The sequence below is a fragment of the Dermochelys coriacea genome, chromosome 2 (assembly GCF_009764565.3).
Source record: "Dermochelys coriacea isolate rDerCor1 chromosome 2, rDerCor1.pri.v4, whole genome shotgun sequence".
Lineage (NCBI taxonomy): Eukaryota > Metazoa > Chordata > Testudines > Dermochelyidae > Dermochelys > Dermochelys coriacea.
In genome coordinates, this window is record NC_050069.1 from 113,166,637 (window position 1) to 113,188,010 (window position 21,374).

Sequence of the window (21,374 nt, forward strand, 5' to 3'; positions counted from 1 at the left end):
AGGGTGGAGCAGAGCGGGTTGGGGCCGGGTCAGTCCACTTCCCACCTCCTGGTGAGTGCAGGGTGGGCCCGACCCCACACTCATGGGGCGGTGGGAAGTGGGGTGACCCAGCCCCAGCCCGCTCTGCTCTGCTTCCCTGGCTCCCAGCTTTGGGTCTTGGGAGGCAGGGGGGAACTGCCACCCAGCACTCACTGGCGGTGTGGCTGGGAGCAGTGGCGTGGAGCGGGCTAGGGCTGGGTCACTGCACTTACTGCCGCCTGGTGAGTGTGGTTTGCTTCACCCCTGCTGCAGTCCTCAGGGGAAGGGGTGGAGTGGGGGCAGGGCTGGGGCAGAGCTTCACTCTACAAGAGTGGGAGTGGGGTTGGAGGTCACTAGAGAAGAGACAAGAATCCATCTGGGGGTTGGGTGGGGGAAGCCAATGACGAGTGGACCCAGGTGGCCCAGTTTTATCATTTCCGCTGGGCACTCAAGCAGTCAAGGAGGAGTTAGCCTGGCTAGAAGCCCTCTTGGGCCTGGACAGCTTCATTGATGTAGTCAGCCACATTGAAAAATGCCATTGTGAGCGCAGGGAGGAAGAGAATAGGGTGTTACAGAGCCGCCTTGCCCCGGCTCTGCACTAGCTCCCTTGAGCTCATCCCCTGAAACTGAAGTTGGTGCAATAACTTGTTCTTCTACTGTGGCAAGTCAGGGCATGCACTCACTTACTGACTGTCGGGACCCCAGCCCGAAAAGTATCGGGAAATGAATAAGGCCAAGTCTTCATGGAAATCCAGGTCCATCAGGGCCCTCATTGCATCTCCAAGTTCCAATTCATTTGTGCATCTCCAGAGAAACATGACAAGTGGCATTGCAGTGGGCACTTATTGATTCTGGGGCTGCGGACAATTTCATAAATTTCGAGACAGCCCAAGATCTGCAAATCCTTGTCCTGCAGAAGTCACATCAGATGTTGTGGGAACCATTGACAAGACCCTCCTGTCCTCTGGACTGGTGACTCAGGTAATGTGCCCCTGGAAGCAGTAACCCAGGGACACAAAAGTGCTAACATTCACTGTGATGTGTTCCCTACATTTTGGTGGGCTCACCTGGTTAGCATGACAGGACCCCCATGTTCTCTGGCAAACCCAGAAGACCAGCTTTTCCTCCAAGCAGGCCTATCTCCATAGCAACAGCAGCAAGTTCCTTGTCCAAGAGACCCAGTCCCAGACAGTGGTGAGTCCACCCCTGTGTGTACCAGGGCTCACAGCAACTGGCTGCAGTGATCCATTCTTGGGTCTGACACCCCATATTCCTGATAAGTACCAGGATTATTTGGACATTTTCAAAAAAAAAATGTGGACACATTGTCTCTGCACTGAGACCATGACTGCCCTATTGACCTACAATTTTGGGCAACAGTTCCCTTTGGCCGTATTTACGCAATGTCTGAACCAGAACTGGTGGCTGTCTCTGCATGTAGTCAAGAAAAACAGTCCAAAGGGTTTATTCGCCATTCAGCGTTCCCACAGGGGTCCCGGCCCTCTTTGGAAAGAAGGAAGTGGGACTCTTTCTCCGTGTAGACTACCAGGCTCTGAACAAAATGGTAGTTTGGAACCACAGATTTCATTGTAGAACTCCCTGAATCAAATGGTCACACGGTATAACTGATTATCATAGATCAACTGACAGAGATGGCAGGCTTCATCTGCTGTGACCGCGTATCTTTGGCTGAAAGCACAGTTCAGCTCCAAATTTGAAAACCAGAATGCCAATCTCAACTCTTTTTGCTAGATAGATTAACCCCTGATTTCAGCCCACACTACCAATGGCCTCTCCAAACTTGCCAGACAACAACCTGGTTCTATGAATCCATCACATTCAAGAAGAACTAAGGGGGCACCTCGAGGACACTAGGAAGGACTTCAAATAGTATGCAGACTGCCATGACAGGAGGGGTCTTCTCAGTAGAGAAACTCTTTGCTGAATGGAGGTACTGAGCCCTTGGCACTGACTGAATCCCTAAGCCCTGTCTGTGGCACTAGTTCCTGCCCCATTCCCCTTCCTTGACCTTCTGATCCCATCCTCCTCCACTGGCTATAGGGAGCAAACTCTCGGTTCTTTTCCTCATCCTGGCACAGTCCACCCCCAGCTTGTCCGAGCTCTTTGCTGACAATGGGAATGTCCTCCCCTCACTCCCTGGGAGGGAGAAAACTCTTATCCCCATTTTACAGGCAGGGAATGAAGGTGATGAAGTGACCCCTCCGACGTCACACTTACAAACGTGAGGTAGCTCCAGTAGCATAGCCAGGGTGGTAGCGGGGGAGCGGTCGCTCCCCGTCTGAGCACAAGTGGCACCTTTTTAATTTAAAGGCACCTTTTAAAATTTTTACTCACCCAGGGGTGCTCTGGGTCTTCAGCGGCAGGGGCCTTCACGCGCTCCGGGTCCTCGGTGGCATTTTGGCAGAGGGGTTCTTCAGTGCTGCCAAGGATCCGGAGCGTCACCCGGTGAGTACAAGCAGGTGGCACTTTTTTTTATGTCCACTGTCCCTGTTTGCTCCACCTAGCTACGCCACTGGGTAGATCTGGGAACTGGATTGTGTTCCACTCTAGTGCCTTCTCCATAGGGGCAGCTTCACTTCCTGCCCTTCATTTTCCCTTCCCCTCTGGGATCTTCTTCTATAGGGGTCTCCAAATGGGAAATGAACAGGAGCTTCCTCCCCTCTCTGTCTTCCAGGCTAAGGGATCTGTCCCTGCTTCCTACATCAATGCAGCCTGCAGCTGGCCTAGCTTGGGGACCAATGACCTCATCCTGTCAAACCAAGAAGAGCTGGCTCTCAGTGATGCTTAGGTAGAAAACCCTACTCCCCTCATGGAGGTAGGAACCAGTCACTCATCTGGGTAATTGCAGCTCTTGGGACAAAGATCAGGTTCCTGTTACATAGCCTGGCTTACAGCATCCCTTATCCCTGGATCCCAGCCCTGGGACTCAGATGTTGTTCTCATTGTGCTGTGTTGATTTTATTCCTAGGAAAAGCATCTCCAAAGGAGGTATATAAGGATCGTGGACTCTATTGCCTGCAAGAAGCTGCAGTCACCTTCACAGGTAGAGGTCACTGTCATTCATACAATTTCAGCACTGCCCTTTCTGCTCTCCAGCTCTGCTCCCTCCAGCAGGACAGAGACACCCCTTAACTCCCAGAGTCTTGATTTCCTGCCATTCCAGAGGCTGAGAGCTTGTATTGCCCTCACTCCCACCATCAGATACTTTTCCTATGGAAATCTCAGTAGAGCAGAGAAGCAATCTCCTCTTCTCTTAGGACCAGTCTGCTCAGTAAATCCATGCACACTGGCCTCATCTTCGCTGCTTTGTTTATCCAAGATGAGTATCTTTTCTGAAAACCCTTAGTGTGGGGTGGAGCAGGGGAGACTGGAGCTCCAGTAGATTCCCCTGAGGAACACCACCCTGTCTTTCTGTGGTCAGGGTAGGACTCACGGTCTGTCATGGAGGTTAAGACCGGATGGGAGTTGATGGATTGACCTTGATATGTCATGTCCTTGGGTGGATGAAGGACCTACATCACAGAGGTGGACAGCAGCAGATGTTCCACACATGGCCAGGAATGGGCTAAACAACCTACAACAATAGGTAAGTAAAACCATGGCCACATACAGACCCCCGGGCATTGGTGGGGATTGAACCAGGGCCCTTCAGCACAAGCCCCTCTCACTCAAGCTAAAGGGGTCACTCTAGGAGTGTAGAAGAGCTACAGGGTCTGTTTGATGGAATGAATAGAAAGGGGAGGCTGGGCTGAGGTTGCTGGGCCCTTCCCGGTAGCAGGGGATGCTGTGGGACAAAGTGGCAGTAAGATGGGAGTGGGATGGGTGGAGGGGATGACTGAGGTGGAGATGTTGGCATAGGGAGTTTTGGAGGTGCGAAGGAGAAGTCTGAACTGGACATGGAAAAAGGGCAGCCAGAGCTAGACTTGGGGAAGACAGCACCAGGAGAGGAAGATCATGTCAGCAGCTGCAGTTTGGATGGCTGAGAGAGGGAAACTGGGGAAGTCACCAGAACATGATCTGGAGTCTTGTCAGTAGGAAGAGCCTGGATACACATCAAAGAAATCAGCCCTGTTTTAACAGAGATGGAGATGGAGAGACAGAGATGGAGCAGTGGAGAGTTCCCCTAGAAAGGAGGCTGACTGCGACTCTGGTTCTAAGTCCTGTGCTTGGACCACACTTCAATGCAACAGTCCGTAAATTAATGTCCCCCCTGAACAACAACCAGCCGGCACTTCTGCATCCTGGCCTGGAGAAGAAAACTGAGAATCTTGCAGGAGATTCCTCAGGTCCGTGTCAACCAAGGCTGGTTGCCTCTTGGAGAGTCTGTCTGACACATTTGGGAAGCAGCCTCTTTGAAATGGCTGCTCCACGTAAGGGCATGGGGATTGCAAAACCCCTCCAATGCACAGAGCTCTGACTAACAAGACTTGTATTCAGTCACTACTAGAGTACTGATGGCAGAGACCAGCCTGCTTCCCCTGTGGTTTGGGCCACGGTGTTCTGCACGGAGGAACTTTCTCTGCAGGCTGCAGGGATCCGAAATTGTTTGCAGCCCCTACTGTTGCTGTACCCTGGAGAAGGTGTATTTGTCTGGCACTGTATTTGAGGTACCAGGGCTAGATACTGCTGACCTTATTCGCTGTTGTGACAGCTGTCAATGGCAGTTCCTCTGGAATCTTATGGATCCCACACAGTCTCTCAAAGGTGGACAGGGACTTTTCTATGCAGCCAGTCTCTTGATAAATTGGGCAGGCTTTCTCCTGCTCCCTGCTGTTAAGAAGTAATGTACTCACAGTCTGAAAGTGCTGCTTCAGTACTTTGAGCTGCAATGCATGAGTTCTCTCCTCAGTTGCGCTGCTCTATGCATTTTTTGTTGGGCTTCCTCCTCCATTTCACTGTTGGCTTTGACCGCTGCCATACATTCCATGCATCGTTGGTGGGCACTTGCCTCAGTTTCCCTGATCTGCAACTCCACCATCATTATACCATATTCACGTTCTTTCTGGGCTTCCAGGTGTTGTAGCCTGGCCAGTTCCCCTGAAATGTTCAGGGATGCAGGGCCCTTGGATGACTGGTCATAGTTTATGAGCAAAGTTCTCAGTTCCTGATCTGAGGCTTTCCTCTTAAATGATGATCCCCTTTACGAGCACAAATGCTCAAGGTCTTTTGTCCCAAGACCCTCATATGACTGTGATTCACTCATTGTGACTAAACTTTAACACTTAAACACTCTCAGTATCAAATTAAAACTTTTAAAAAGCATTGGGTTTTGATCTTTAAAACCAATTGACCTGTTGCATGCAAATCCTGCCAACACTATGCCAATTGCTACACAGTCTGCAGTGGCTCATGACTCTGAATGCCTACCTCAGGGCAGACACCCCGAACTGGTGGTATGTTCTTTAATTAGATTTTACCAACCAGTAACAAATGTGAACTCCTGGTTTACTATAAAAGTCTTACCGTGGAGTCACAGACAGTCCCCTTAGATTCTCCAGTCTATCTTGCTAGACAAACTGAGCTTAATGATAAATGGTCACTTGCACCAAAAATCACACCACATTTGGGTTGCTTCCAGTCCCAAGAGACCAGTCTCTTTCCCCCAGATTAATTGGCACCCTAGATTTTATACCAAAGACAAAGCCTGTAGCCAATCCTGCAATAAACTATCTAAAGGTTTATTAACTAGGAAAAAGGATTAAGAGTTATTTATATGTCAAAGCAAGCAAACATATACACCCAAATGAGTTACCATATAAATCCTAAAAGTGACAGTTGTAGTGATCTGTCAATTCAAAGTGTCTTTCAAGGCAGACCCAGGAGGCTGTCCCTGGGGATCTCTGACTGCAGTTTCGAGTCTCTGACCCTTCAGAGTTCAAACAGCCAAAAAGATGGAAAATTTTCCTATGGCTTTGTTTTATTTCCTTCATTCAGCTTCCAAGCCTACAGGACAAGATTCCTGATGTTTCTTGATGGCCTATCTGATTTTGATAGTCCATCTGGATGGGTGGGAAGGGGGAGAGGGAAGGACTATTCTGCTGCCTGGATTCACAAATTCAGAGCAAACATTTTTAAAGTTAGAAAGCAAAATTTACATATTTTCTTATAGCATGGAATATCGACATTACAAGTGAGATTAATATATGAGCATTTCATACAGTCTAAATGCTAAATATATTCTTATAAGACTAATACCTATTTTGAGCAAAACTAACATATAGGTGACCCGATCTGGTCTCCTGCTATGAGTTTATCAATTCCTAGCTAATGGCTACAGCTTGGGCAAGAGCTGGCATCTGGTCTGTGAGTGTCACAGAGCATATTAATCTTACTTATTTTGTCTGTATTCCAAGTTATAAGTTAATATTTAAGTGTTTGGTAATGATAAAATTATTTGCTCTGAAACTGTAAACCCGGTCAGGAGAGAAGCATTATTAAGTGTGAAATGCTAGTTTACCACAAGATATGTCATCTCTCTCCAAAAAAAGAAGGCCCATAGACACCCGACAAGCCATTGTGGAAAGTGGACCAAAGACATTGATTGCTCCTCCCCCCCCCCCCCGAACCATATCCATGAAGAGAAATCCACATGCAGTCATCCCATGAGCTTGAACTCTGGGAGGATGGGAATAGAAATCTTGTCAAGAAGAAATTGTTATCTCTATGCTGCTTGAACACTGAGGGACAAAGATTTCTAAGCATAAGGAAGAGTTCCCAGCTGTTTAGCCTGGGTCAGCCCTAAATGGCATATAGAGCTTCCACATTACAGCAGCTTCTATTATATTTTTGGGACCTAAGGCTGTAACTGATTTGTGTGTGTATGTTTACCTGCTTTAGTCTGTAAACAACGCTCTTATTTCCCCCCTAGTTAATACATCTTTTGTTCGTTTATTATTGGATTGACTACAAGTGTTGTCTTTGGTGACAGATCTAGGGTGCACTTGACCTGGGGTAAGTGACTGGGAGTAACCTGAATATTTTGATTTTTTGGTATAAGGGACCATCTATCACAAAGGCAAGCTTGCCTGGGTGATAAGATATATCAGAGTACAAAAGGGGACTGTCTGTAACTCCATGTTAAGGCTGTTGTAGCGCGTAAGGAGTTCACACTTGACACTTGGCCGGCGAAATCTAAGTATAGAATTCACAACCAGTTTGGGGTTTGTGCCCTGATTCTTCGCAGTCTGCCCTGAGGTTGGTACTCCTGCTCATGTACCATTCCAGATAGCTTGACAATTATTGAGAGAGTGTTGTGTTGACATGACATTGTGATTGACATCTGCCCAGAATCTCCAAGACACCTGGCAATGGCTGGGGAATAGCAAATTCATAATAGATATACATATTCTTGGCAAGATCTTCACAATATGATCCTCTCTCTCCTTCCTTACATCCTTTAATGAGTAGGAAATGGTCAATAATGTAGACAGGATTAAATCATCATCACTGGGCATCAGCATTAGAACTCCTTTGAGATTAATGGAACTATTCATCTTCACAGAGCTATTGTTTCAGGCTCTCTGCCAAGTCAGGAGGATAGGACTGCATTAGTTGCTCTCTGTTCACATTCTGAAGGTATGTTTTTGTTGTTTGATTGCTCACTTTTTGTTTGGTTTGTAATCATGAAGACTAGAGACTTACCTTTTGGTTTTAACTGAAAGCTGAGCTTTTGGAGAATGAGATGGCAGCTCTGAGAAGGTGAGAACATGTTGTACCCCTGCATTCTTTCTTCCCCTAGCTCAATTCCTAATTTGTTCTGGTCAAGCTGGCCTTGAGAGTGGCTCATCCCAAACTCTTGACATGAATCTTCTTTCCATGACAAATAAAATTCAACTGTAAAACAACAAGGCAAGTTGGGACAGGCCCCTCTCAGTTGCCAAATGGATTCTGTTTATACTCCCTGGGCCTTTTTCTGTCAGCTCACATCTATCACTTGTACTTCTATGTACAGCACTGTCTCTACTCTGAGCTGTGCACTTTGCTGTACTTTATTAATGAGAAAAATTGCTGAGGGCACAGGATGTTTTCCTTTCTGATGGACAATAACATATGTCAGAATTTTGGTCCAATTTCATGTATGACTTGTGTTACCTTGGTGACCCAGGGCAAAGGCAGCATAAAATGATCTGTGATCAAAAGACAAAATATTCTCCCAGAAGATTCAACATCTTTATCCAATAGACCACATCTAATTCAGTTCTAACTGACATATTACATTATGTAATATTTGGCTCCATTTCAATAGTACTTTTTGTTTCAATAATTAATACACTATTAAAAATGATGGGGCATATTGTTTCAGTGGTTGCAGGAAACATCTTTCAAGTGAACAGCACAACTGGTCTGGGGACCAGACCTGCCTGTCTTGTTCAAGTTGCACAGAACTCTTTTTGTTTTACAGGCAAAGTCAGCCTTTTCCTGACAATGAGGAAGTAACAAACAAGAAGATATGCATTAGGCATGGAGTTCTCTCACATTTTCCAGGTATGGACCAAATCTTAGTAGAGAAAGTGCCTCCCATTCACAGTCACACAACATCCATGTGACAACTACAGCAGTGGCTTACATGGAAAAGTAGTGTTATGATGTATGCAGGTGTATTTATCTGTCAGCATGATACGGTTTTTCCCCCCTTTTTGAAAAATATCAATCAGCTGTTCTTCTTTTGATCTTCATTTAATCTCCTTCTCCCATCCATCCTTTCCCCCATCTCCTCTGCACATACTTCAATGTCCAGTCCTCCTCTCACGCTGAGCGTGCTCCTCGGTCACAAAGTCTATTAGGTACACTGATTTCAAAGGTTGTTTGAAACTTTCATTACACAGTCTAATTCAATGTACCCTATGGAAGTTGGTTTATCAGGAGTTTACTATAAGCATACAATGTACAAACTTTATTTTCAAGCTGTGTCTTTGTTATAAATATGTTGTTATATGCTGATTTATAGGAAGATCAAAACAATACAATGCAACTATATTTTATACTGAATCTGTCATGCAGGGCATATCCCAAAATGCCTCTTAGAGCTACATAGTGCAAGACAGTATTGGGTATACATTACAGAACGCAATGATGTAAAGACATTCTTTGGTGAATGAATTAAAGTATTCAAGCATAAGGCCAATAACAGATGGAAATTAAGAGTTATAGGCCAGGAAGAAAATATATATTTTCAACTGAGATTTGAAAAGAGATGGAGAATTGATGAGGTGGAAAGATGGAGACAGTCTGTTCCACATGGCAGGAACTTAAGATGTGAAGGTGCTTGCACTATTAGTGGCAAGAAATAACAAGGAGGCTGGTGCTAGACCATAGAGGGAGGGAGCAGAAAAAGGAGAGGAATCAGACCCATATGGAATGCTAGAGACAGTCCATAGAGAATGGTTTGCAAAGCCAGGAGGATGAGAGAACAGCTCTGAGTTGGATCCTGAATTGCATGGCAAGCTAATGGAGCATTCTGAGGATAGAAAGTCTGCAACACATTGCAGTTACTGGAGTCTGGAGAGCTGAGGTTATTGAGAAAGGACCTGCAATAGTTAAGCAGAGAGGAGATTAAGATGTGGATGAATATTTCAGCAGAGGTGGTGCTAAAGAAATGGCATGCACAGGTGTTGTTGCAGGAGTGGTGATACACAGATTCTTCGAATTTGGGATTAGATCCTGTCCTCTCCTACTGCACAACAGGAGGAAAAGGAGCATAGAGAGCCTTGTGCCCCACCCCCTTGCAAACAGCAGGACAGGCTCTCTCCCTATTGCTAAGAGAACACTAGATGGGGAGACTGGCTACTACACTGGCCTGTTCAGTGTGGTCCTAAGGTGGAATTGTCTGCTGGCTCGGGAACTATATCCAGGCCTCCAGCTAGCTAGCACTTAGGTTGCAGACAGCAACATTTGCTTGCCAGTGGCACATAATCCTCCTTTTCAGATAGCAAAGTTCTCCCTACCATGTGTCCCTCTGGAGCCACACTCTGGGATCCTGTCCTGCTCGGTACAACTGCTTAGGAGGGAATGCAAGTGCAAGCATCTTTGCTATCCCTTGCAGCACTAGCCAGGCTAGAATTTGGACTAATAGAAGTGTGAGTTCACAGTCGAGAATAATGCTAAATTTCTAGACACTGAAGGCAAATGGATGAGCTGAGTTTCACAGAGAGGTCAAGAATATATTGTTTGAAGTTGTTTCTCTTGTAACTGATGTAGTCTGTGTGGAACTTCAGAGTAATTGACAAATATATGAAGTGAGCTAAGCAGAGTAATTTGCTTTTAAATAATGCCTAAGGAAATACACCCAATAGTATTTTTTAAAATAGTTTTGATTAAAGTTAAAAGAAAAAAGCATTGTTTTTATACAGTCAGAAAAATATCATTAACAGACCCGTGTAGAATGCAGCCATTTAAATGGGAGTATATTGTCTGTCAATGGTAGTACAGTATCTTTGAATAGGATATTGGAATAAAATGTGTAGGATTTTACTCTTTTAGCCAAGTGAATGTTCTGTGTGTTTACATTGCACCTAGCACAGGGGTCATGGCCTATGACTGGCACTACAATAATGCAAATAATAAATAATAATAATAAGAATAATGTAAAAAGGAGCAACTGGTTAATATTGAGTGAACCATGATGAGAGATGGATAGAAGTATAATGGAATAAGGGAGATCTAGCACTACTGATTGTCCCTTAGTTACTAATAAAAGAAAAGTGGATATTTAAAACATGGATCTTGCTCTTGGCATCTGTTTATGTAAATAGCTGTTGTGGAAAAATTTAACATAAATTCAGCCATTGTGTGTGTCCAGCCATTGCTAGCTGAAAACCAAATACCATATAGCTAGAAAGAAATAATTTGTTAGGACTCTGAGAGGCAAGGCCGTATAGCTGCATGATTGTAGTTTTATAATCAGAATTTGGAGGATGGGACAGAAAGGTAATGTGCCATAAAAATGGAAGGGAGTGTGGAGATAGGTGACCTTGGTTTAACTATCCCTGATGTATGTGCTTTATTGTTGTTATGACTAGAAATACTAGAAATGCTTTGCTGATAAGGAAAAATGAGCAATTTGCTGAAACTAGAAGAACTGTTGTCCCACGAGGGCAATGGTCCCCAAACTTTTTCCATCGTGTCCCTCCCTTACCCATAATGGAACCTGTCTGCCCCCACCCATGGGAACTGGCTTGGGAGTGGGGCCATGGTCGGGGGCTGGGAACCAGGCTGGGAGCTTGGGGCTGAGGGCAAGGCCAGAGCAAAGCTGGGGGCAGAGCAGGGATGGGGAGGATTATGACCCCACTGTTTTGAGACCACTGCACTACCGGGTACTACAAGTGATTTCTAGTGAGTCACATGAGTTACCTGCTTTATTTAAGTTAGCTATAAAAGATGAGGTAAAAGAATACACTTTGGAACAGTCGGAGGGAACTTTTCTTCGGGCAAGGAGCTGACACCTAAACTCCCCAGAAGCTGGATGGAAGGAGGGTCCCCAGAAGCTTGGCTGTTGATCAGTCAAAACATCTCAGACTTGGGTAACTATAGTTTGGGGTGCTCTGAATCTATTGCTATAGCACATATGTGTGTGTGCTTGTGACCTAATAAAAAGTAGTTTTAGGTAAAAGCACTCTGGTTTGTATCAATCATTTATTAGATGGAGGAGCTGTATCCCAATTAATTTATTCCTGTTGCCCCCTGGAAAAAAACCATTAAGTTATCACTGCTTTGGGCTCTGAAACCCCTGGGTAATATAGCCACTGAATCATTATGTAATGAGTGTCCAGGTGAGCACAAGTGGCATTTTTTTTTCAGAATTTGGCCTTTATCTCACTGTGTTCTCTTGCCTATGAATTGGTATCTGGTGTACAGTAATCCAGGGTAAATTACAGCAAGGTCAGATTTGGGCAAGGTTAATAGCTGAGTCACTGAATTTTTCTAAACCTGAGTTAAGTTCTGAAGGTGAGCTGGGGCTAACAAGCTCTTCTGGACTCAGCCAGCACTAACCAGGTACACCTGTAAGGCTTGCTCTCCCTGGAGTGGGGATGGAGGGGGGAGCTTAATAAGGGAAAGCCTGCCATAGGAAGGGGTGATAAACAGGAGAAAGACTGCTGTACCTCAGGGTATATCTACACTTAAAATGCTACAGTGGAACAGCTGCGCTACATTAGAGTTTCAGTGTAGACACTTCCTACGTGGATGGGAGGAATTCTCCTGTTGATGTAGGTTATCCATCTCCCTGAGAGGTGGTAGTTAGGTCGATGGAATTCTTTTGTCAACCTAGTGCTGTCTATGCTGGGGGTTAGGTCATCTTACCTACGCTGCCCAGGGGTGTGGATTTTTCAGGCTCCTGAGCAATGTAGTTAAGCCAACTTAATTTTCTAGTGTAGACCAGGTCACAGAGACTGCAGAGGCAGATCAGCAAAGAGGGAGGCAGTCGCAGACCTCACCACCCCGAGATTGTGCAGAGCAGGTATAAAGTGGAATGACCCAAGAGGAGGGGCTGGAGGCAGACCCTAATCCTGATTAGAGACACTGTACCTGCTGATGGGCCAAGCCCCAAAGGGGCGACCCAAAAGACTGCCTAAGAGACAGACCATCTTTGCCTTTCTTTACTTTTACTCTGATTTCCACCCCCACCCCCAGGGAAAGAAAGAGAGAGGACTTTTATTTTTTGCTTGTTTGTTTGGAGAGTCCCTTGTGTGCTACAAACATAAGGCTGGAACTAGGATGCTGCACCCCCTGGCTTGACGTGGTTGCCATTATATACAGGATTTACAGTTTGATTCAATGGATCGCAGCACCCCCACTATAAAAATTGTTCCATCACTCCTGGCTACAGATGGGGGAAGGATCTTGTAAACAACTCAAATTGTAGTTTGGTTGGAGCTCAGGGGAGCCCCCAAGCCCCCACAATCATATTTCAGTCAGTGGTGATTTCATTTCTTCCAAAAAAAAAGATCAGGACAGCAAAAATTTACAGCTCACATGTGTTGTCAGCATGACCTATGCTTAAAACATAGGTTGACAAAGCTACGGTGTCAGGGGTGCGAAAAATCCAACGTAGATGAATCGAGGTCAATATAACAATGCTTCCATTGGTATAGCTACCATCGCTCAGGAAGATGGAGTTCCAACAGTGATGGTAAAACTGCTTCGGTAGTTGTAGGATGTGTCTACACAATGAGATTACAACGGCATAGTTATGGGGCTGTAGCACCCGTAGTGTAGACATGGTCAGTGACCCTCATACTGGGTATGAGCAGCCAAGAGGGAGTGAGATGGGGAACTTACCACCTTCAGGATCTTGCTTGTAACTTCACAACTCCAAGCAGCAATAAGAAATGCAAATCAAATGTATTCCATTCATCCTCTCACACTCAGATGCCTCTTTTTGCCTTGAAAGAGCACCCAATTCACCCAACTGCTTTCACTTTCCTGCAAGGCAACAGCATTCTTTTGTCTAGGTTTGCATAGTAAATTTTAATGCATTCATACTCTTACCAGCTGGTTCCTATATCCACAGGCCCTGGTTAGCTAGGCAATCAGTCTTCTTCATTTACTTCCTTTTCTTAGAAGAAATGGCTTGCAGATTGGCAGGTAAGTAATTGTGGCCTCTATCAACCTGGCACATTGTTAAGCTAGTGGCTAACAAATGGAACTATAAAGCTATCATCCTACCCATTGTGAACCTCTCAGTGAAAGTGGTTTGCATGACAGCTTATACTCCTCAGTGATTATCCTATTCATGGGAAGATATTCAGACAAAATCAATCATCTTCAAAGGGAACAATTTACTTTTAAAATATGTCAATGCCTTAGGGGTGAAAAACTTTTCTCCATTGATATTAGCAAACGGCATTTCTATATGCTCAATGTTTTTTCTGCCAAAAGGCAAATAGATTGAAGAGACCGTGTATGTAATTTCTTAAAATGGCCTTTAATTGTCAATCTTTCTTTTGTTGAACTCAGTAGTAATTACTTTTGGGGGGAAAAGCTTGAACTTACTGAAACAGTGATAGGATTGCTCAGGTTTCAAAGTAGCAGCCATGTTAGTCTGTATCCACAAAAAGAACAGGAGTACTTGTGGCACCTTAGAGACTTAACAAATTTATTTGAGCTTAAGCTTTCGTGAGCTACAGCTCACTTCATTGGTTTTTCATGAAGTTGATAGATTTCCACTCCATACGGCTAAATTCAGTGCCTTGCATAATGACAGGTTTCAGAATAGCAGCCATGTTAGTCTGTATCCGCAAAAAGAACAGGAGTGCTTATGGCACCTTAGAGACTAACAAATTTATTTGAGCATAAGCTTTCGTGAGCTACAGCGCAGGTTAGTGTGCATCTTTCTGGGTCACAGAGATGCTTTTTTTAAAGCCCATGAATACTAGCATTATTTAGATCCACTATTCAACACAGAAGGATGTCTTGATAGCTATAATTTTAGTCTTTTTTGGTCTGGATTACTTGTATATTTTTACTCAGAATATTTTAATCCATGGAATGATAGAAGACCCTATTCAATCCTAAATCTATCCATCTGCTAGGGAAGAATTGTTCCTTGCAATATGTTCTCACCTTCTTTTATCCAGTCTCTTTAAAATGTCTCAAAATATTAGTTTCCCCCACTCACCTTTGAAGACAATTCCACAAACTAAAGCTCTGATCCTGAAAACGCTTATCACATCCTTGACTTTTATGCATGCATGTAGACCCATTGGAAATCAACAAAACTACTCACATGTGTAAAGCTAAGTATGTCTCCCTGACTTTGAAGATCTTAGAATCTAATGGCCCAATCCTGCAAGATGTTGAGCATCTCCTGAGAAGTGCTCAGAACCCTCAGGAATTTGCTGGGATGTGAGAATATGGACAGAGTTTGGGAAATGGGATGTGATCAAAAGTAGAATGAATGAACAGTGTAGTGGGGTACATCACAGTAGTTCCATGATCATCTTCTATTCTGTTGGGGGTGTTTTAGTCATTAAAGGCTTGATCAAACATTCACTGAAGTCAATGAGTGTTGGATTGAATTCTAATTAGTTAACACTCTTAAAGGGGGCATTTGTATGGCATTTCGAAGAAGTATGCTTTTAGGGAAGAATGGAAGCGGGAGAAGGCTGAGGAACAGTACACTGGGTCAGCGAAGAGGATCCAGGACTAGTATTTACATATAGGAAGGCCTGTAGGCCCTAGGGATTCATATGTGAAAAGTCGAGATGAGAGTGAGAAAGAAAGACACAAAGACTTAGTCATGTGGTTTGAGCAGAGTCCAGGGGTTGAATTATGTTGCACAGTGCTGAGCACTCTGTGGATTCTCATCAAATAATAAGCCACTGTTTGGATGAGATCTGGCTGTATGTATTTATATATGTATCTTAACTATTGTCTAATTTTTATCTTGTGCTTTAAGCTGTCATTAGAATGGGAGGGAATCTGCTGTGTGAATAAGAAATGTGATTGTGATTTCATACAGGCTGCCTCTCTGCAGCAGAAAAAATGAGCTTGAATTTTAATAACTACTTGAAGGCTTTTTTAAGTGGACAGAGTCCCCTGCTAAGCAAATCACATTGTGATTGCATTCCCAGAAACCTGAAAGATGATCATGGAGCCAAAGAAAACCTACACTGGGGAAAAAAATAATCACTGGTATTATCGGAACTCCAGCTGCCAGGATCAATTAAGGAGACTTACCTTGAGAAGCAGAGAAAGCTGCAGGAGGGAAAGATCAGATTTGTAAAATGTGAAGGTTTTGAGGAGCAAATACAAAGTATGTATACTGTAGTAGGCTACTTGCCAATGTAGGGCCAACTTATGTTTAGTCCTGACCAGATACACACGGGATTCCAAGAAGCCTTCCCCCTCTCAAACCCCAGCACAGGAACCAAGCACAGTATGACTGTGGAATGCAGGTACCATGCTGTGTTAGTGCCGCCAAAGGCATCGGCCACCCTGAAGGAAGTGGAGAGAGCTGAGTTGTGGGGGGTCCATGCTCCCCAGGTCCTGAATCTATTAGCTGGTTGGGGGCAAAGTTATGGTGAGGGGGCTCAGCTATTTAAAGCGTGATTGAGCTACTGCTGCAGCCTATGCTCTCCTGGAGCCCCAGGAGGTAGCATTGCCACTTGCCAGGTGTCCACCCGCTCAAACACTCGGTCAAAAAGGGACCCTCTGCAGCCCTCCCCAGCCTGGTGAAAATGAGCAAGTGAGTGAGGGTGGGGAGAGCGAGCGACAGAGGGAGGGGGGAAGGTGGAGTGAGTAGGGTAGGGCCTCGGAGAAGGGGTAGGGCAAGGGTGTTCGGTTTTGTTCAGTCAGAAAGTTGGCATTCTTACCAGGAGGAATTGTGAGTAGCTCTCACTGCAGGAACTTCCCTCCCTCAATGAAGAGCTGTGCCTTGAAAGCTCAGTCTAGCCTTGTTCTCATAAAGGCACAGCTCTGCACTGTGTGTGTCTGATGGGCAGGATGGGACAGGAGAAGCCAGGAAGTGAGTTGACTTAGTTGACCTGAGGATCTCAGGAAGCGCTCATTAGATTCCGTACAGTTTCTGAAGGAAAGAGGATGGGGGCAGAGATGGGCCCTGTTACACTTACCTTTACACTTACAAAGTCATAACAATAATAGAGATAGTAATGAAACCATTTTGGGTCAGGGCTTAATGTGTATATATGTTTCAGATGCATGCTAGTGATCTTATTAGAGCTTTAAAACCCTGTAAAAGACTTTACCTCAGCAAGTTCCATGCTCATATAAACCCCTGGTTTATCATTATAAAGTGCATTAACCTTCCCATGTTTAATGCTTATTTCTGTCCTGAGAGAGAGCAACAAACAATACATCACAAATGGGTTCCCTGGGAAATATGGATAAGTGGAAGCAGGACACCATTTACACTTGCAGCTGATTGTTTTAAAAAAGCTGTTATGAAGTTCAAAAGGTGAAAGGTCAGATTTGGTAATCTGCCTTTTATCATAGGGTTTCTTTTTCTTTATTCTGAACAAAATGGAATTACTGAGATCTTTTGACCATCATTAGGCAGTTTCACCCTCTAGAAGAGTCAAACAGGAAAGTAAAAGGCAGCAATACTTACCCAGAATCATATTTGTTTACTAGTTCCTTGGAATAGTTTCAAGAATGCTAGCCCAGTGCAGGCATCCAATGAAGGCTGCCTACTGTACATACCGTATAGGTGATTCACCCATCTATGACACTGAATCACATTGCTGTAACAAAATGTTTCTTCCTACTTTTTAAGAAATGGACTAATGGCAATAGTTAGTGGCAAGACAGGCAGTTGCTGTGCACTGTTCTTTCCCCACCGATACTTTTCCCATAAAACACATGGTATTCCAGACTTGGGCATCTCCTGATCATATGCTAACCACATTCCATTTTGGAATGATAAATATTGATTTTTCTGATGTTGACAAATGCCTACTGAGGACTGGAATTAATGTTAATTTCTGCAATCTAATCCAGATTTGAACCCAAGGGAAAAGCTAGTGTATGTATAGTGCTACAGTACCTAGCCTTTTTCACTAAATTATTCTCAGATAAACTTTTTCAATTAGCTTTGACTTAATTCAGTCCTTAACTATTCATATTTGGGTGCCTAGAGTACAGGACCCATAAAAAAGTGGTGTGGTTTTTCAGGATGTTGAGCAGTTGCATGTCCCTTTGGCCTAATGAGCACACCCTCTATGACAATAACACAGCACAACTTCTCTATAAATCTAGCCCCAGCATCCATGGAATTTGCTTGTTACAGAAATGTGTCATGGCAGGGGGCAGGGAAAGGTTGTAATGAAATGTAGTATATCAGGACTCTGAGCCAGGATGGTGTGTGCTATACTAAAATTGCCTTGCAGGAGGTACAGCAATTCTGTGCAGAGAATTGGAGCAATTTCTGAGTTAAAAGTTTTACTTTACAGCACTTTCTCCGTGTGAAATTAAGCTCTTAACAAAAAACAAAAAAAAAAAAGCAGGCATGCTGTAAAGTTAACACTTACGACTGATGCATGATTAATGATCCCCTAAAGGCACTGAGAGAGAAAATTACCTCCTTCCTTCATTTAAGGACATTATTAGAAGACTCTGTGAGTTCAAAGCTCATGAAAGAACGTTAAGAGACTGAAACAGGCTTTAAAAAAAATCAAGATAAATTATTTGCTCAGCATTTCAAGAGCAAGTTTCCTTTAATGTACTGGCAGAAGAAAACTTCTCCACACACTGTTACACACTATTCATTTTTTTTACTCTACCTTATCAATTATGATTTACTTGCCTATGTAACATTCTCACTGTGTACCAAATGGGCCATAATTTTGAATAGATGGGAACTAAATCTGCATTTTAGTATTATATCTTGGAACCTTAAGTGTGAGAACCACCATGTCCTGCTGACACTTGCAAAGATAACACAACATGCTGGAAAAATATTGTATAAGGTAAGCACTATTTCAATATCTTCTCCCTCCCCAGCAGTTCACAGAATAATAGAATCCACATCAGATAGTGACTTAAAAGTTTTGCAGAGAGAGGGAGAAAAGGAAAATAACTTTAAATGACGCTAATTATATTTCCTTTGTCTTACCTTTGTAGGCTTAACAGCGGCTTTGCCATGAGTCCTCGGTATGGGACAGAGTTGTGTTTCACTGCTTCAGAATCAGATCGGGAAACCAGAGTCTTAATCTGCTCTGGATCCCTATGCTCTGTGAGGTACATTGCCTATGTTGACACTATCCCTGGTACTGCATATATCCCTTGATGAGTTGTGTGGAGTGGGGTAGAGGGTCTGTTCAGTCTCCACCCCTTCCTGCCCACATGTGTGCAGTAGATGTAGCAGCCCCATCCCCCTGCCCACAAAACTATCCAAGATATAGGGTAGCCAGGTTTGGTTTTCATTTTACAGTATAATTGTCAGCCTGGCTTGATTTTTGCAAAACCAACTGGTTCTGAACAGTGTCATATTTTATCACAACATTTAAAGTTTGGGGCATTAAGACAAATGATCCCAACTATTCTCCATCTCTGCCTCAGATCAAAAGCTCAGAACCTTTAGAATGAAACATTGTAAAGTCCCAAGAGATCTATTCTCATCTCAGTTGCAGTAATTTACATGTTTAACTTCCATCAGCATTAACAGGAGCTATGCGCACAAAACCCCACATGCTGAGATGACAAACAATTTGCCCTTTTATCTGCGGTTGGCCACAATGGACTTTCAGCATGTCTCTGCCACACCGTAGTGACTTGACTTTTTTGTAAAAATAAATCTGTGAGCTACTTTGAAGAGCTAGAATAACACATTTGCACTCGCTGCTTGAGTTTCCCATTTAATTGCGTTTAAAAAAAATTTCTATCAGCAAAATAGCATTAGTAATTTATGTTCCATTAAATCCCTCCAAAACATCTCTTAGGCTCTGTCTTCACTGCTTAAAAAAAAAGAGTTTTTTACTATGGAATAACTAACAAGCATTAGCTATTCTGCTGTAAAACCTCAAAGTAAGTTGGGCGAGATCAATCATGGGCAGGACAGAGAGAGTGCTGACCTTGCCTAGCTACCTCATGGTAGAAACTGCTAGTGCTATTTAGAATTAAGCAGCAAGGTAATTAACATGTGAAAATTATCTATGTACAACCCCCCGGACCTTTGTGACAATGAAGACAAAAACGTAGTGATTCATTAATGCTCCCAGGTAAGGTGACCAGATGTCCTGATTTTACAGGGACAGTCCCAATACTTGGGGCTTTGTCTTATGTAGGTACCTATTATCCCCCACCCTCTATCCTGATTTTTCACACTCACTATCTGGTCACCTACTCCCAGGTTACATTTAAAGCCATTTTAAGAAAGAAGTGTCATACTTCACAAGGAACATTGTCACATGGTAGCTTGTGACTCACCTCTCAAGGTACAGTGTAAACTATGATGGTATGAATCATGCATCTGAGGCTGACACTGAAGTAAGATTAAAAAAAACCCATGTATTCGCAAAAAGAAAAGGAGTACTTGTGGCACCTTAGAGACTAACAAATTTATTTGAGCATAAGCTTTCGTGAGCTATGGCTCACTTCATCCGATGCATCCGATGAAGTGAGCCTTAGCTCACGAAAGCTTATGCTCAAATAAATTTGTTAGTCTCTAAGGTGCCACAAGTACTCCTTTTCTTTTTGCGAATACAGACTAACACGGCTGCTACCGGTCATGTATTAGAAGTTAGTTGAGGGAAATGGCTGGTTCAGGGGATTGACAGTGCAATAGTGAGATATAGAACCGTACAGCTTTAACTTTTCAGTCTCTGGTTAAAATAGCTGCTGCAGAGAGTGCTTCACATTTGAGGTCTTGTCTACACCAAAGGTTTGTATACATTTACCAATTTACCATAGGAGCTATTCTGGTATCATTATTCAGCTTGCTCTACTTTGGAGCCAGACAAATACTTATTTGTGAGCCTGCATTTTGAGAAGTTGATCGAGAATACTTGACCTTGAATGGAAAGGGTGAGTGGAGGAGTGAGATTTTTCTTGACTTCACATTGTAATAATATTTCCAATACCTCACAACCCCCTGATTGCCTTTTGTGTCCACCCAGTCGAGAAACACTGAGCTAAATTGCTCCTATTTTAAAAATAAGCGGGACTTAGAGACACAGACATGGGATTTTGAGCCGTAATGCACACTGATAATTCCCTATACCACCTGTCCTTAAGACTTCAGATAGGGATACCTTTTCCCATTAGTTTTTGAAATGTGCACACACCATTTGTGAGGGCCTCCATTTTGTGTGCAGAAATGTAGGCTTTGGCACCTGGGAACTGTTAATGTTTTCCATACATCTTCAGTCTGATTGACTTATTTTAGATTTAGGGAAATAGCAAATCAAGAGAGAACAAAAGTAAAGTGCATGAGAGAGCACAGTAGATGTCACCTCTGTAACCATGCTGCAGCAACTCTCCTTCACAAAATAGCAGCTGCCTCAAAGTTACCTCTGCAGTAGGCAGGAAGACTCCTCTCTGTTTAAAAGTGTAGCACGCAGCGGAATGACTGTATCTACCTTCAGTCACATAGCTGCCTTCATGCAGAAGGGACGCACTTGTAGATGGAGGGACCCACTTATAATTTAGCTCAAAGTCTTTAATGTGTATCGCTAGAGTGATTGCCTTATCACCACTAAAAGCTATATCAGATCCCATCTTTGCTTCATTACAAACAGAGCCTCTTGTAGAATGACCAGATGTTCCAATTTTATAGGGACAGTCCCGATATTCTGGACTTTGTCTTAAATAGGCGCCTATTACCTCCCACTGCCTGTCCTGATTTTTCCCGCTTCCTATCTGATCACCCTCGCTTCTTGTTT

General features: G+C 43.7%; 1 long non-coding RNA gene across 1 annotated transcript; it reads left to right on the forward strand.

Annotated features, from left to right (window-relative positions):
• The first annotated feature begins 434 nt into the window (after positions 1-434).
• On the forward strand, positions 435-16,207 carry LOC122458765. Its single transcript, XR_006279002.1, has 5 exons — positions 435-1,969; positions 3,008-3,082; positions 3,461-3,625; positions 8,441-8,523; positions 15,609-16,207. It is a non-coding gene; the product is annotated as an uncharacterized LOC122458765 (long non-coding RNA).
• Positions 16,208-21,374: the final 5,167 nt, after the last annotated feature.